The sequence below is a fragment of the Phalangium opilio genome, unplaced genomic scaffold (assembly GCF_054372755.1).
Source record: "Phalangium opilio isolate 3A_F unplaced genomic scaffold, DU_Popi_V2 ptg000038l_1, whole genome shotgun sequence".
Lineage (NCBI taxonomy): Eukaryota > Metazoa > Arthropoda > Arachnida > Opiliones > Phalangiidae > Phalangium > Phalangium opilio.
The window spans coordinates 4,908,242-4,922,274 of NW_028324161.1; the positions used below are offsets into that span (position 1 = coordinate 4,908,242).

The 14,033-nt window shown below is 37.6% G+C and overlaps 1 long non-coding RNA gene across 1 annotated transcript in view; it reads right to left on the minus strand.

Moving 5' to 3' along the window:
- LOC149682750 (uncharacterized) overlaps positions 1 to 14,033 on the minus strand; it is a 289,717-nt gene that overhangs the window by 134,249 nt on the left and 141,435 nt on the right. The window lies entirely within an intron of this gene.

The window sequence follows — 14,033 nt, forward strand, 5'->3', positions numbered from 1 at the left end:
AATATTATATAGAAATATAGCGTAGTCTTTAGTGAGAGACTGGGACGAGGTTTTGTTATTCTGAATTCATGCTCTTATACGAGTAAATTCATGATATGCACTCCTAACAAAACGCGGGGGTTTGTTTTGCGCGCGCTTTCTGGTCTACTTAAACGGGGTTTCGAATGTACTTTCTACGGTATTTGACAAGGTGTCTTTGCATTAGCCTGGAATAGGGGAAAAAAACCTTACGTTTTATCCGAAGTTTAGTCGACGTACCGGTGTATTGTGTGAATGAGACTTCTTTAAAACAAGATGGCCCAAGGGCTGGGCCTTAATAGTAATTTTACACGGCTCACGTGACCCCCCGTATAGTTGACAACTAAAAACATTTCTGAAACACAATCGTGTATCCCTTTAATTTCTAATAACGTCACATTTCAAATAATATTAATGAAACTAAATTGTGCACCCCACTAAAGTATAATTTTTAAAAACCATACGAATCAAATAATGTATTTAAACAAAATCCTGGATCCCCTAAACCAGAAATCACTATGACCGTAAAGCGTCCCCTCTATTTTACGAAACCTAACCTAACCATCCAGCATAATCTCTGATGTATCACGCGCACAAAGTGCAGTAGTGCACGAAAATTATCATCTTGTTTCCCTTCACTCAAAAAAGCCCGCGAGATTTAAACTACCTTTCTTTCCTCTCTCTCCGAGCGGGATGCCCCCTCTCCCTCTTCCCCCTCTCACTAATATACCAGGCAGGCAGTTCTCTCTCTACGCGGAGCTTCGTATCGCCACCGCGTACGCTAGCGATCTCTCTCTCTCATCGTAAGCGTACGTTTCGCGGACGCGACCGGCTTCCCTCTCTTATCGTAAGCGTTCGTTTCGCGGACGCGTCCGGCACAGGGACAGGGACAGGGGTTTTGGTGCCGTTTCTTAAATTTTACCGTAATTAAAATTACGTGTAAAATTAAAAAAGAAAAGTTAATAAAGAAGCGTGTACCAGACCGGACTATCTTGGGAAGGGGACCACCGGGGTAAGAAAGGAGAGTTGGATGACGACAGAGGGTAGTCCGTCTTGGGTCCTTAAAATGTTACCAAGGACGTGCTTTTTGGTTCCTGAATAAAACGTATTTTTTCGAATTTACGACTGTAGTTTAATTTTAGCTACGTCTTATTGTGTTAAGGGAAAAATTTAGTAACATTTAGACGGAAAACTCAAGCCCGCTTACAGCGGAAATTTGGAAAGTATTTCTCATATGAAACTCCAGCGTCTCAATCGGGAGGAAATATGTGTAGGTGAAACGTCCCGAGCTTTAATTTTTCGAATCTCTATTTTCTTTTGCTATAATATTAGGCCTAACTTTTAAGCCTAAAACGCGAATGTTTATGGATACTGTACTTTGTTTAGGGGTAGTTTTGAAAAGATGAGGCCAAGTTAAATGAACATTAGCAGAAGAAAATAGGGGAAGTGGGTAGCTTGGGCAACTTCGCGAGGCGTCCCGTTTACGGATTTTTCGCGCCATTTCCCTCCCCGTGGGGGTGAAGAGAGATAGGATTTTTACGCGCATTAACACACGAGTGACGTGATTCTGTGGACAGTACGGTCCTACGCCTTCCAACTGACTAGAGGCGTCTGCTATAGGCAGTGAGGCACTCAGGCAGAATGGCAGAGGCTGGAATCGAGTGGTAAGTACTAAATTCATAACTTATTTTAAAATATGTCTTTATTTTTAAATACAATGGTATTTCTAAGTTCCAGGGAAAAAATTAACTTGTCCGAAGTTTTAAACTGTGATAGGGAAGAGTTCAAAGTAATAAAGTTGTATCCAAGTTGTTGTAGTTTGATTTTTAACATTGGGATTGGTTTGGGTAGATCTTACTTTTCCTTTCAACACAGCCTGAGTTTTCTTATCGGTAGTTTCCTTGTACGTTAAATCACACTGCGTACTCTTAACGACATTCATTTTATTAAATAACCGAATTTTCGTCCTTAATTAAACCAATATCCGCATTAAAACGTTGCCTCACGTAACCCTAACTCAAACTGAAGCACAGCAGAAATATAAGCAGACTACACAAGTTAGTTCCACAGTTCGCTACATGGTGGCGTTCGCAATGAAATCTGGTACTATTTTATGCTTCGCGCCGATTGGCCAGATTCAAATTTTAAGGGTGGTAGGGGAATCGACCATTGTAAGTGAGAATCACTGGACGACTTGTATGGCTCAAGGCTACGGCTACCCACTTCCCCTATTTTCTTCTGGCATTAGTTTTATATTTAAAGGTAACATTGTAATTCAAAACTAATTACATTTTAATTTTCTTTTGCCTTCGTATATTTCCTAAAAAGTTATACATAGTTTCTCAGTTTTAAAAACCAGTAGCCAATAAGATAATTTAAAAATAGTAAAAGGGGTTTTCTCTGTCAAGGTGCATAAATTTTGGACCATTGTTCGAGAGAATGGAGACACTTTCCATCAACAAGCTCTCTTTTTACGTCCACCTGTTATGAACTCTGTGCCGTCTACTCCTTTCGTTCCGACATTCCTGAATCATTTCTAATACGAGTACAACTGTCGCCAATGGAATTAATATATAGAATGGCATGAATGCTTTCCAGATTATTTCCATGCCAAGTGGACGCCAAGTTTCAGTTTTCAATGGGTGGTATAGTAGCTCTTGGGCTTGAAATGCGAAATTTCGTTCAAATAGAGTTGCCTGCGCAGTGTCAAAAAACATAAGAGCTCTGGAAAGAAAATTGTCACTTTTTATTCTGGAACTGTTTCCTGAAGTGAATAAATTTCGATACATTACAAAATGAAAAGCATGTGTACGAGTTGAGATGTTAGATTTACTATTGAAAAGCGTTTACAAAGTTCAATATCAGTAGTGCAATATGAGTGCAACAACTTTGTTCAGTATTACCAATTAATATTATATTAATTTTGAATATTTTAAATAGGCCTCGGAATGAGGTCCTCGATATACAGAGTGGTTTAGGTATTTGTGGCCAATTCATAGTTTTCAGGCTAGGCGGTTTCATACATTTACATAAGGAGGACAGGCTTCAGGTGTTGCACATGGAGGCCAGACTCCGTGGTGGAGTCAAAAGGTATAAATTCTTCTAGTCTGAAAACTATGTATAGCTTCTATTATTATTATTCCACTGAAAATAGTATTTTTCCTACTATTTGGTGTTTACTATTTTGTAACGCTATTTTCTACTGCCAGTGGTCTAGCAACACCTAGCGTTGACATTAAATTGCTACTACTACTAAATGGATTTTTATAAGAGGGAGTAAGGTAATATGGAGACGTTTAATTAGTACTGTTCACGAGCTCGAGCCAGCCGACTCGCGAGCTTAGTCACTGATATAGTGCTTTGCTTTAAGTCTTTATTCTCTCCACCATTAGCGTTCCGTTGTATTTTTACATGAAATAAAGCGTGGGAAAAATCTCTCGTCTCTAACCTTGAGCATATTTTAAAGAGCGGGTTTTACTGAACCACTGCATTCCTAAACATGGGATGGCATTTATAGTCATTCTCAAGTTTGACGTTGGTATAGAAGCAATTTTTTTTTAAACATGTTAATCGAGCCAGTTCGGCTCGGCTCGATCATTTTCGAGCCGAGCCGAGCTAGAGGCGAGCCAAGACCCAGCTCGGCTCGAGTCGAGCCGAGCCGCCGTTTTTTTGACTCGAGCCGAGCCGAGCTTTTAAAAAGCTCGCTCAGCTCGGCTCGTGAACAGTCCTACGTTTAATCCATACCAAGAGTCAATATTTATTCATGTAAACAGATCTACTATTCATACTGTTACTACTAACAAAAACTACTATAATTATTAATATCCAACTATGGCCATGATTATACCCTAAATAATTACTACTACAATAACTACAATAAAAACAATTCCCCCAAAATATTTACATGCAGCATGCACGCTCTACCAACGCCATAAATAGTAAACGCGATACTCAATCCGAAATCGTAATGTTAAACTCTATGGAGCTTAACATTATGAGGTGGAAAAGTTTTTGCGAGTTAGACCCAAGGTTTCGCGACCAAGGGGGTACACTTTTTTCACAGCCTAACTTTACTGCACTAGCAAAGGCTCATTTCTCGTAGTGTAAGGTTAACTTGGCCTTTTTTGTATAGGTTCAAAAAATATTTTTAAACCACGCGCTAGCTCACGCGCTGCATTTCAATAAAAGTTTCAATTCAAATCTCGCGTTTAATTTCACCATTTTGATTCTCTAATTAAGTTCACGAGATTTTTTTAAAACTTTTTGGGCCTGTTTTTTGTCTTTCTAAGCCTAAGGTTAAATGATCACAAAGAAATAGATGGAGAATTTTTATAATTTTCAAATGGTTTCAACGAATATTTAGCATAGTGTGTTTTTATACAGTGCATTGTATTATCCGACCATTCCAATTTCCAATTGTAAGTTACGATTTAGTGAAATACAATATAATTAGTCTTAAAAAATTGGACGATTGAGTTTCAATATTCCAGAAATAATTTATTCCCAAATAACGTTTCTCCCCGAAAAGGTACAGATATTTTACAAAAACGAGTTTTGCTTCGCGGTCCTTAAAAAACTGCATTTATACACAATCCGCGACACTTTTTCAAACCCACAAAGGGCCAGAAACTAGAAATTATTATATGTATTGTAATTTGAAATTAAGTTTAATCGATATCAGAAATTTGCTTTTAATTGCGTAGTTCAAACATTTGTTATGATTAGAAATTTTACAACAAAAACGGGTATAAATGCGGCGTTTCGGAACAAAGAGCTAAATCAGGGACGATTATGACTCGAGTTCGAATTGAAGTTTAAAACTTATACAAGATGTAACAACACACATATGAACACCTTTTCTGAATGTATGATAAATGTCAGAAATACGACAATGCTTTTAAAGCGACAAATCAGAATGAGGGACCTCATTTTAGGAGTAGTAAAGCGACATTTTACTCGAAATAAGTGTTCTTATGTTATCTCTTCCACCCTGAAAAATTAAAATGCTAAAAACTCATTTTGTATTTTTTCGCCTTCATTATTTGTCAGGGATAAGTTTTTACGGGAACAGATTCTATATAATTTAATTCATACGTGAAAATCTAAGCTCCCTTTATCTCAAAACGCCGCATTTATAGTTCTAATCATAACAAATCTTTGAACTACGCAATACACCACTTCGACATTCTGTTGTGCGCACGCCCGATGCCCCGCGCTCGAAGCGCCTCAAGGGGAAAGACTGGAAACTGTTCTTTGTTACCTCTACTAGCAAAAGCGCAACCCCACGCAGTTTTTTTCCCTGCCCATCTTAATAAGTACTAGTTCGCAGTAGCCCGCTGTGGCGCCCTAGGCAATGCCAAAGTGGTGTATTAAAACCAAATTTTCCATATCGATTAAACTAATTTCAAACAGTAATACCTATAATAATTTCTAATTTCTGGCCCTTTTTAGGTTTGAAAAACTGTCCTTGTTTCGCCAAGGATTATGTATAAATGCAGTTTTTTTTGGGACTTGTTATTTAGTCCGTCGGCCAGAAGGCCAAAATGAGGAATTCGAGTACCAACTCGGGCACCAGATTTAAATGCTATTTTCGATAAGATGGGTGCCTTAGATGTATGAGAAAAATTGGTGTGGGGTTCTATCGCCCAGCTATTGAAAATGGCGGCCATTCCAAGATGGCCGCCCGTGGGTTTCTTAAATGACACATATCTCCGCTGCTATTGGACGGATTTCCATGCGGGTTTTACCAAAAGAATGGTAATGACACGTTCTATTATTAACCTTCTATGATAAATTTTTTAACTTGTGGCGCCATCTAGCGGGTATTTTCCAAATTAGGATATTATGCTTTTTCAGACCCATATATTTTTGTCCTATAAGGACAATTGCTGACACGTAATTATGAAAACGACTTTAAATCGAAAGCTGGCATTCTTATCTACGTTTTCATGTAAGATTGAGCTATCTGACACAAATACGAGCAGAGTTATAAAAACATTTGTCTTAGGGGGCTTAGTTAGAAATTTTCATAAAGATATATAGACGTTCTAAACAAAATTAAAAATGCAATTGGTTACTATATTCTTAATATGGTTATTCCATTACTCCAAAACTGAAGAGAATCCATATCTATCTTGGATAAACTAGTACTATAAAAACTAGAGGTGTGCGGTTAACCGATTCAATCGAATAATTTGATCGAATACCGAACCGAATAATTCGATCTGGTATTCGATAAGCCCATTTTCACTATTCGATACGAATATCGAACACCGATCTGACTATTCGGTTCGAGTTCGACTACCACAAATTTAGGCCCTTCGCACTAGAGAGACCCACCTTATTTTAAAAATATCATCTCGATTTTATTTGTCCTCCATCAAAAACTACCAGCAAGTGCCTAGGAAAATTTTATAGAACACTTGGCAACCAATGAGGAGAGGTATTTTGCAATTAAGGAGCTTCTAAATGTTTTTCTCCTTGCTTTGTTTTAACTTTTCGCGAGTATAAGGGTTAATTATTCGCTTAACTATTTGCGATTAATCGGTTAGTAAAAAATTTAGCAAGGCGTAACTATTCAGTATTCGATTTGGTATTTGATAAGGAAAAATTTTTAGTATTCGATAAACCGGTTCAATACCCAAAAAGTGGTATTCGCACACCCCTAATAAAAACCTTTCTATGGTGAATTTAATTCTGTTAGTAAGCTTATTTACAGAAATATTTTATATCAAGGAAAGTAAGAGCAATTTTATTTTTCTCTTTCATGAAACCAAACGCTAATATAGTTCTCAGTCGTCTTCACTATCCGAAGAATCAGTGTCTTTAGGGTCTCGCAGATTCACATCTTCATCTTCGACCATATTTGTGCAATTTGCATTTTTGCAAGCTGCAGTACATTTCAAATTATTTAATATACACGCATTTGCAAGCCATTAGAGATAGTACTATATCTGGAGTTGGTGGGCCAGTCATCCAAAGAATGTCCAGTCCTTCCTCGCTCTTTATCCACCCGTAACCATCTGGTAGGTCCGGAATGTCAGCAAATGCTTCGAGGCTTCTCTTCCAAATGGCAGCCTGGTAATTCGCTTTTAAAGTGTGCTGCCTAAGCGTATCCGCGCATTCCTTTCTTGGCACGAAATATCTGGTACCTCAGTGTATTGACATCTGCCACCTTTTTGTTATTGCAATATATTTGGCACGTTAGTTTTTGAATCTCGTCAAAGATATTTTCATGCACCGAGAGCATGTATAGTTTTTCTGTATTTCTCATTTTTGGAAATAATCTTTAGTACCTTTAATTTACCGTGGCCTGCCATAGCTTTAACGGTATCACAGCCGGTAAAGGCGTGAAGACCTATCAGCGCGCTGCACGTTTCAACTCCTATTGCATTGACTAATTTTGAAACATCTAGAATTCTGACTTTTGATTTTTGGCCTCTCATTAAAAAAACATTAGTGTTCATTTCACGATTGAAGGCCAGGAATAGAACTAAAACATAAGTGTCGTCGGAAACACAAATGACGTTTGGGCTACTTAGATGCTCATTAAGTGTTGAACTTTTGTTACAAATTATGCAAAGGGTATTACTTTTGTCGCGAGATTTAGACATGGTGACTCCACTGTGCAAAGAGAAATATCAACTTCAACTCACCCGCGCACTCGCAAAGTGAAAAACAAAAACCAAATTTAAACACTGTTGGCTATTCGCTGATTCATTCCCTACTCATTTTAAACTAAACAAACCTTACACCGAGGGGCTGAGCACACTTAGATTACGGTTAACTCTGTCAAAGGCAGGGACTTTATAAAACTATGCAAATCCCAAGGTACAGCGTTTACACCGATTACTCCGAGTGACCAGCCCCCTCGTCTAACACCACACAGAGAATTATAGCTTGAGTTTTTATGACCCTTAGCCCGGGAACCTGGGAATTTAACAAAACACGAAGAAAATTTGAACATACACTGTAAGCTACAAGAATTTAGCGTATAACACTAAAAATGTCTCGACAAAAAATTTATAACTAAGCCCCCTTGGACGATTGTTCTTATAACTCTGCTCCTATTTGAGTCAGATTTACTTACATGAAAACGTAGATAAGAATGTCAGCTTTCGATTAAAGGTCGTTTTAATAATTATGTTTCAGCAATTGTCCTTATAGGACAAGAATATATACATCTAAAAAAGCATAAAATTTCATTTTGGCAAAATACCCGCTAGATGGCGCCAAAAATTAAAATTTATCATAGAAGGGTAATAATAGAACGTGTAATTGTCATTCTTTTGGTAAAACCCGCATTAAAATCAGTCCAATAGCAGCGGAGATATGTGTCATTTAAGAAACCCACTGGCGGCCATCTTGGAATGGCCGCCATTTTGAATAGCTGGGCGATAGAACCCCACACCAATTTTTCCCATACATCTAAGGCACCCATCTTATCGAAAATAACATTTAAATCTGGTGCCCGAGTTGGTACTCGAAATCTTAACTAGCTCAAAGACTAATTGTAGAGAGGCAGCCGATTCCGAAGGAGCCGCGTTACCGAATTATTTTCCTCCGCGTGTGGGAAGTTTCGGGGCTGAGAATATATTGTGTAGCTCGTCCGGGTTCATGTTACGCAGGTTTTTTGACGCCTTATTCCCTTTTCATATAAGCGAGTGTTATGACTATATAGTTTTAAAAATTGAAAGAGGTAAGAAAATATATGCATACTCCATCTCCAAAGACTCTATCACAGCAGTAGGGTATTTTCTTCTTCGTTTTTTTAGTTTTATTCCAATGGGCTTGATTCTCGAAGGTTGTCCAAGACGAAAGTAATGCTCATTTTTTCTCGCTTGAATAATGCCTTTTAACTTAGTCAGTAAATAAATGCAATCGCTCGTGTGTCCCAATATAGGCATTTGCTTGTTAAATACTTTTTCACTAAATTGACGAAATTTTGCTGGATTCTTGTAAAAATCTTTTTGGAAAAATGAAATCTCTCTTTTTTCTAAAAATTTGCACACGTCGACGGTCTAAAAATACATATACATATACATATATTAAACCTTTAGATTTCTTCACCTTAAATATTTGGAAATTACAGAAATATTAAATTTATTCTTCTTTATTTGTAGACAAATACAAGTTAGGAAACCAAAATAAACCTCTCCGAGTAGAGACGAGGGCTGTTTACCCAATTGAGAGGTTTTTCTTAAATAATGAAATAAATATAATTGACATTAATTATTTTAATCGTCAGTAATTTGTTAACATTTGACTTCTAGCAAACACCTTTTTCAGAATTTTTGTAAATTCACAGTAAATGATAAGAAAATGCGCAATTGCGTGAACCTTTGGTGGAAACCCTGCCATTTGGGAGGCTAGACGTTCCTCGTAACCCTAGCAATGATAATGGAGTATATGCCAATATTGCATTCTGTCGTTGTGTGGACTGTGAACGCGGTTCGGATATTACAAATACGTTTGCTAGGCTCCGTTGACGGAGCCCGTTTGCTACGATTTGATAACTGCGAAAGCGGCGACAGACAGACACTCCCCCCCCCCGACACAGAGACACGTCCGGTGTAATACCTCTCCGACACGTCATTGTTTCACTAGGAGAGGTAAAAGAAAATTTAATAAATTTTTCCATAAAATATCATGAAATGTTTGTTCACTTTAAAGTACATTTAAAGTGCAGGTTTCTACTTTCGGCAGTTTTTGTACAGCTAATATAAAATTTAGTGAGAATTTTCTCATAATTGTCATACTGAATTTCGAGGAAATTCAATTTCCGATCAGTGTTTTGCATAAACATGTGAACGTCAACACATTTCACTGAAGAATCCGCACTACTATTATTGCACATAACTTTTCTCATGTAAATATGTCGCATGCTTCTTTGAAATCTGTGGATTAGGATTTGACCTTAAGCCATTCCAACCCCTCCATACATTCCTGGTGTTATATAACGCAGGGCTCCTACCAGGTCCCTAAAAGTCCCTAAAGTCCCTATTTTCCTACAAGATCCTTAATCTACCCTAAAATTGGTATTCGGTCCTTAAATCACCCTATTTTTATAAACCTCAGAAAAAGTATAAGGGTGACCTGAAAATATCTTGTCTGAGATTTTAGCAGAGCCCCAAATTTGCGGTTATTTATTATTTACTTAATGTTAAATTTAAACGAATTAATTGGCTAATTTTTATAACAATAACAACTCGTGAAAAAATTATTCGACTGAATTTAGACTGGTTTTCATATATGTTCGCCATGTACGTTATTGGAAATGGTCAGAGAAATTTGTTCAAGTTAGTCAGGGAAAACCAGGAAAAGTCAGGGAATTTCATTCCAAAAATTTTGTACGAACCCTGTTCAAGTTCCGTGGATTTTTTAAAAAACAGTAAACATGATTCGAAAATAGTTACTTCTAATCAGAAAACCTTCCTTTTACTTTAAAGCCAGTATCAAGTCTTACCTACCGCTCCCTTAGAATAAGAATATAAACAAAAGAAAATCAGAAATAATATCCTATTTTGTCGAAAAAATAGAAAAGAGTAATAGGTTCCTAACTAATTGTGATATTTTCACAGAATAGATATCATTTTGTTTTACCAGTGGTCCCTTTTTGGTTCCTACTTTCAGGGGCGTGCCAACCTTTTTACTGGAGCGGGGGCAAAATCCTACACTGGTAGAGAAAGTTGTGTAAAACATTTTGCACTTGTGTAAACAACTTTGAGCCACCTTAACCTCTTTCCAAACTCATACAAGAGCAAAAATTATTTTGCAGTACTTCAATGTAGTTCAGCACTCATCAAATATCTAAGGCTATACAGTATCTCGCATGCACTATAAAGTTACGAAGAGGTCCGCATGAACGTGAGATTTAATGCCTGACCAATTCAATACTCGTGGGATACAGTGGCCACGATTCTATAAGGTGCCATTTCTAGAGGAGCATACATTTCTCTCTTTTCGTAAATCGTAGAAAATAGTAAAAACGCAAAGAAAATATGTCCATTAAATTAGCCTAGGCTAATTTAATGGACTTCTGCTTTAGCCTACCTATTCTTTCCCAAAGTTGATAGCTACAATAATTTGAAGCGCTATCGGCTACACGGTTACACCCTTTCTCTCTTGGAGCTGGCAGTTAATCAGCTCGATGATTAGCCACGGTTTATGCGAAAGAATTGCAACACTATACTGTATAGAAAACTGTGGTTGGTATATGTATACATGAATGTGTAAAGAAAAAATGGTGGAAGTCAGGAACGACACATTCTCGAGACTGTCAAACAATTCGAAATTCTTCATTTCCAGGACTAGTTTAAAAATGATTCTACATTTCTACAAAGATACGACAACCTGAGCTTTATATTGAACTTCAAACCGTCCTCGAGCGACGATTTTTGAACTATCAAAGCTGTAACTTTTACCAATCCCCTTTAGTATTGCAATATTTATGGAATCACGTGCAATGTCTATTCGCATGCATCACACTAAATAACTGGGCATCAGCGCAAACTCCATTGGTTATTACATAACTACACGGAGTAAAAATTGAAGAACTTCAAATAATTTATTTATAAATATTACGAACATGTTAATGATTAAGACGATTGTCTACCATTGGGTCGAATCCCATTGGATCGAATGTCTCGTTCGACCGAATCCCATTAGACAGAATACCGCAATTTGGGCGGTTTTCCAATCATGAATTTTCCTTTCAATCCTATTTTTCTATTGATTTTCCTATTAAACTTCTTGTTATTGCAGAAAATACTAAACCAAACGTAACCTAATATAACAGTAATGTTTTGGAAAAGGCATATTTTTGGAGAAGTCAATGAAGCTAAATTTCAATATTTTGGAAAAGGCGTAACATTGTTAAATGATTTATAAATTATTACTAACCTAATTTAACCAAACCTAACCTAACATAGAAGTAATGTTTGGAAAAGGCATATTATTTGAGAAGTCAATGAAGCTAAACATCAATATTTTGGAAAAGGCGTAACATTGTTAAATGATTTATAAAATATTACTAACCTAACCTAACCTAACCTAACCTAAACTAACCTAACCAAACCTAACCAAACCTAACCTAACCTACCTAACCTAACCAAACCTAACCAAACCTAACCAAACCTAACCAAACCTAACCTAACCTAACCTAACCAAACCTAACCAAACCAAACCTAACCTAACCTAACCAAACCTAACCTAACCAAACCTAACCAAACCTAACCAAACCTAACCTAACCTACCTAACCTAACCAAACCTAACCAAACCTAACCAAACCTAACCAAACCTAACCTAACCTAACCAAACCTAACCTAACCAAACCTAACCAAACCTAACCAAACCAAACCTAACCTAACCAAACCTAACCAAACCTAACCTAACCTAACCAAACCTAACCAAACCAAACCAAACCTAACCTAACCTAACCTAACCTAACCAAACCAAACCAAACCTAACCTAACCTAACCTAACCTGACCAAACCTAACCAAACCTAACCTAACCTGACCTAACCAAACCTAACCAAACCTAACCTAACCTGACCTAACCAAACCTAACCAAACCTAACCTAACCTAACCTAACCAAACCTAACCAAACCTAACCTAACCTAAACTAACCTAACCTAACCTAACCTAACCTAACCTAAACTAACCTAACCTGACCTAACCTGACCAAACCTAACCTAACCTAACCTAAAAATAAAATTGATTTTCTTATTAAACTTCTTGATACTGCAGCAAATAATATGTGTTCACCAATAACATTCTTCAATAAATTTCAGAAAATAACTTCCATTTTTGGAAATTGTCTAACCCTAACCTAACCATACCTAACGTAATCTAACCTTACCATTAAGAGATCTCCCTCCCAAGTACTGACGGCGCTCGATGCTGCTTAACTTCTTCGATCATCCAAATCACTTTATCCATTGCGCTACTGGAGCCCGGCAACTCAAGGAAAACGCTATGATTTTATATGTGTAAACCCATCCCATTCAGTCGAAAGCTCTTCCATTTAAATATTCCCATTCAGTAGAAAATCGCTCTTTGGGCTATAAATTGTTTTAAATTTGGCTACAATTTTAGAAATTGGAATTCGATCCAACGGGATTCTATCCAATAGGATATTACCATTAAGACCTGTATTTTCTTAATCACTTCCAAAAACTGACTTCCTCTCACAACAAGAGTATACTGGGTAATGAAAATTTCACTTTCAATGAAATTTTTTACTATTTAGACTCAGTCACCAGAGCGGGGGCGATGCCCCCGCTAGAAAATTAGCCCCCGCTGCCCCCGTGGTTGGCACGCCCCTGCCTACTTTTAAAATTTAGGTCCCTATTTTACCCTATTTTTATCGTGAAAAGTCCCTTTTTCCCCTATTTATTTTTGAGATTTCGGTGGGAGCCCTGATAACGTTAACGGCCATGTTGGCAAACTAAGAATATCGTTGAGGTGAAACGAGAGGATAGTGTTTACTAGGCAACCCTGTTGTGAATATGGCTTTGAACATAGAGTAGGGATAATTGAGGTGAGATGGATTGGAAATGATGATGGGCGACCTGCGGTACCGTAACTCTCCTAGTGTACCAGGCTCGCACACGACCGGGTATGGTCGGTAGGCGACTACTAAGTGCTGCAGCGTGGCGCCATTTTATTTGTATGAGAACTAGCTTCTATTTCTAAGATAGAGGTAGCGTCCTTTACAATTTCGTCCGGTACGACCCTACCCAACCGCTGAGGATGCTGGGAGGACTAAGGTGCCATAGGTGGGGTACAGAGGCAACGCAATAGGTATGGGGGTTCCCACTCCATTCCTCTCTCCTTCAAGCATAGAGGGTATACAGTTGAGGCGTAAACGATTGGGCCTTTACAAACACATAAAGGTAATATCCCTCCAAAAGTTTAACTTTTTATTTTCGGTTTTTTCCCCATTGGATGATTTTAACGTGTACAAGACATATCCTTATTGGATGTAAAATGTCGTCTGCTATACAGCATATT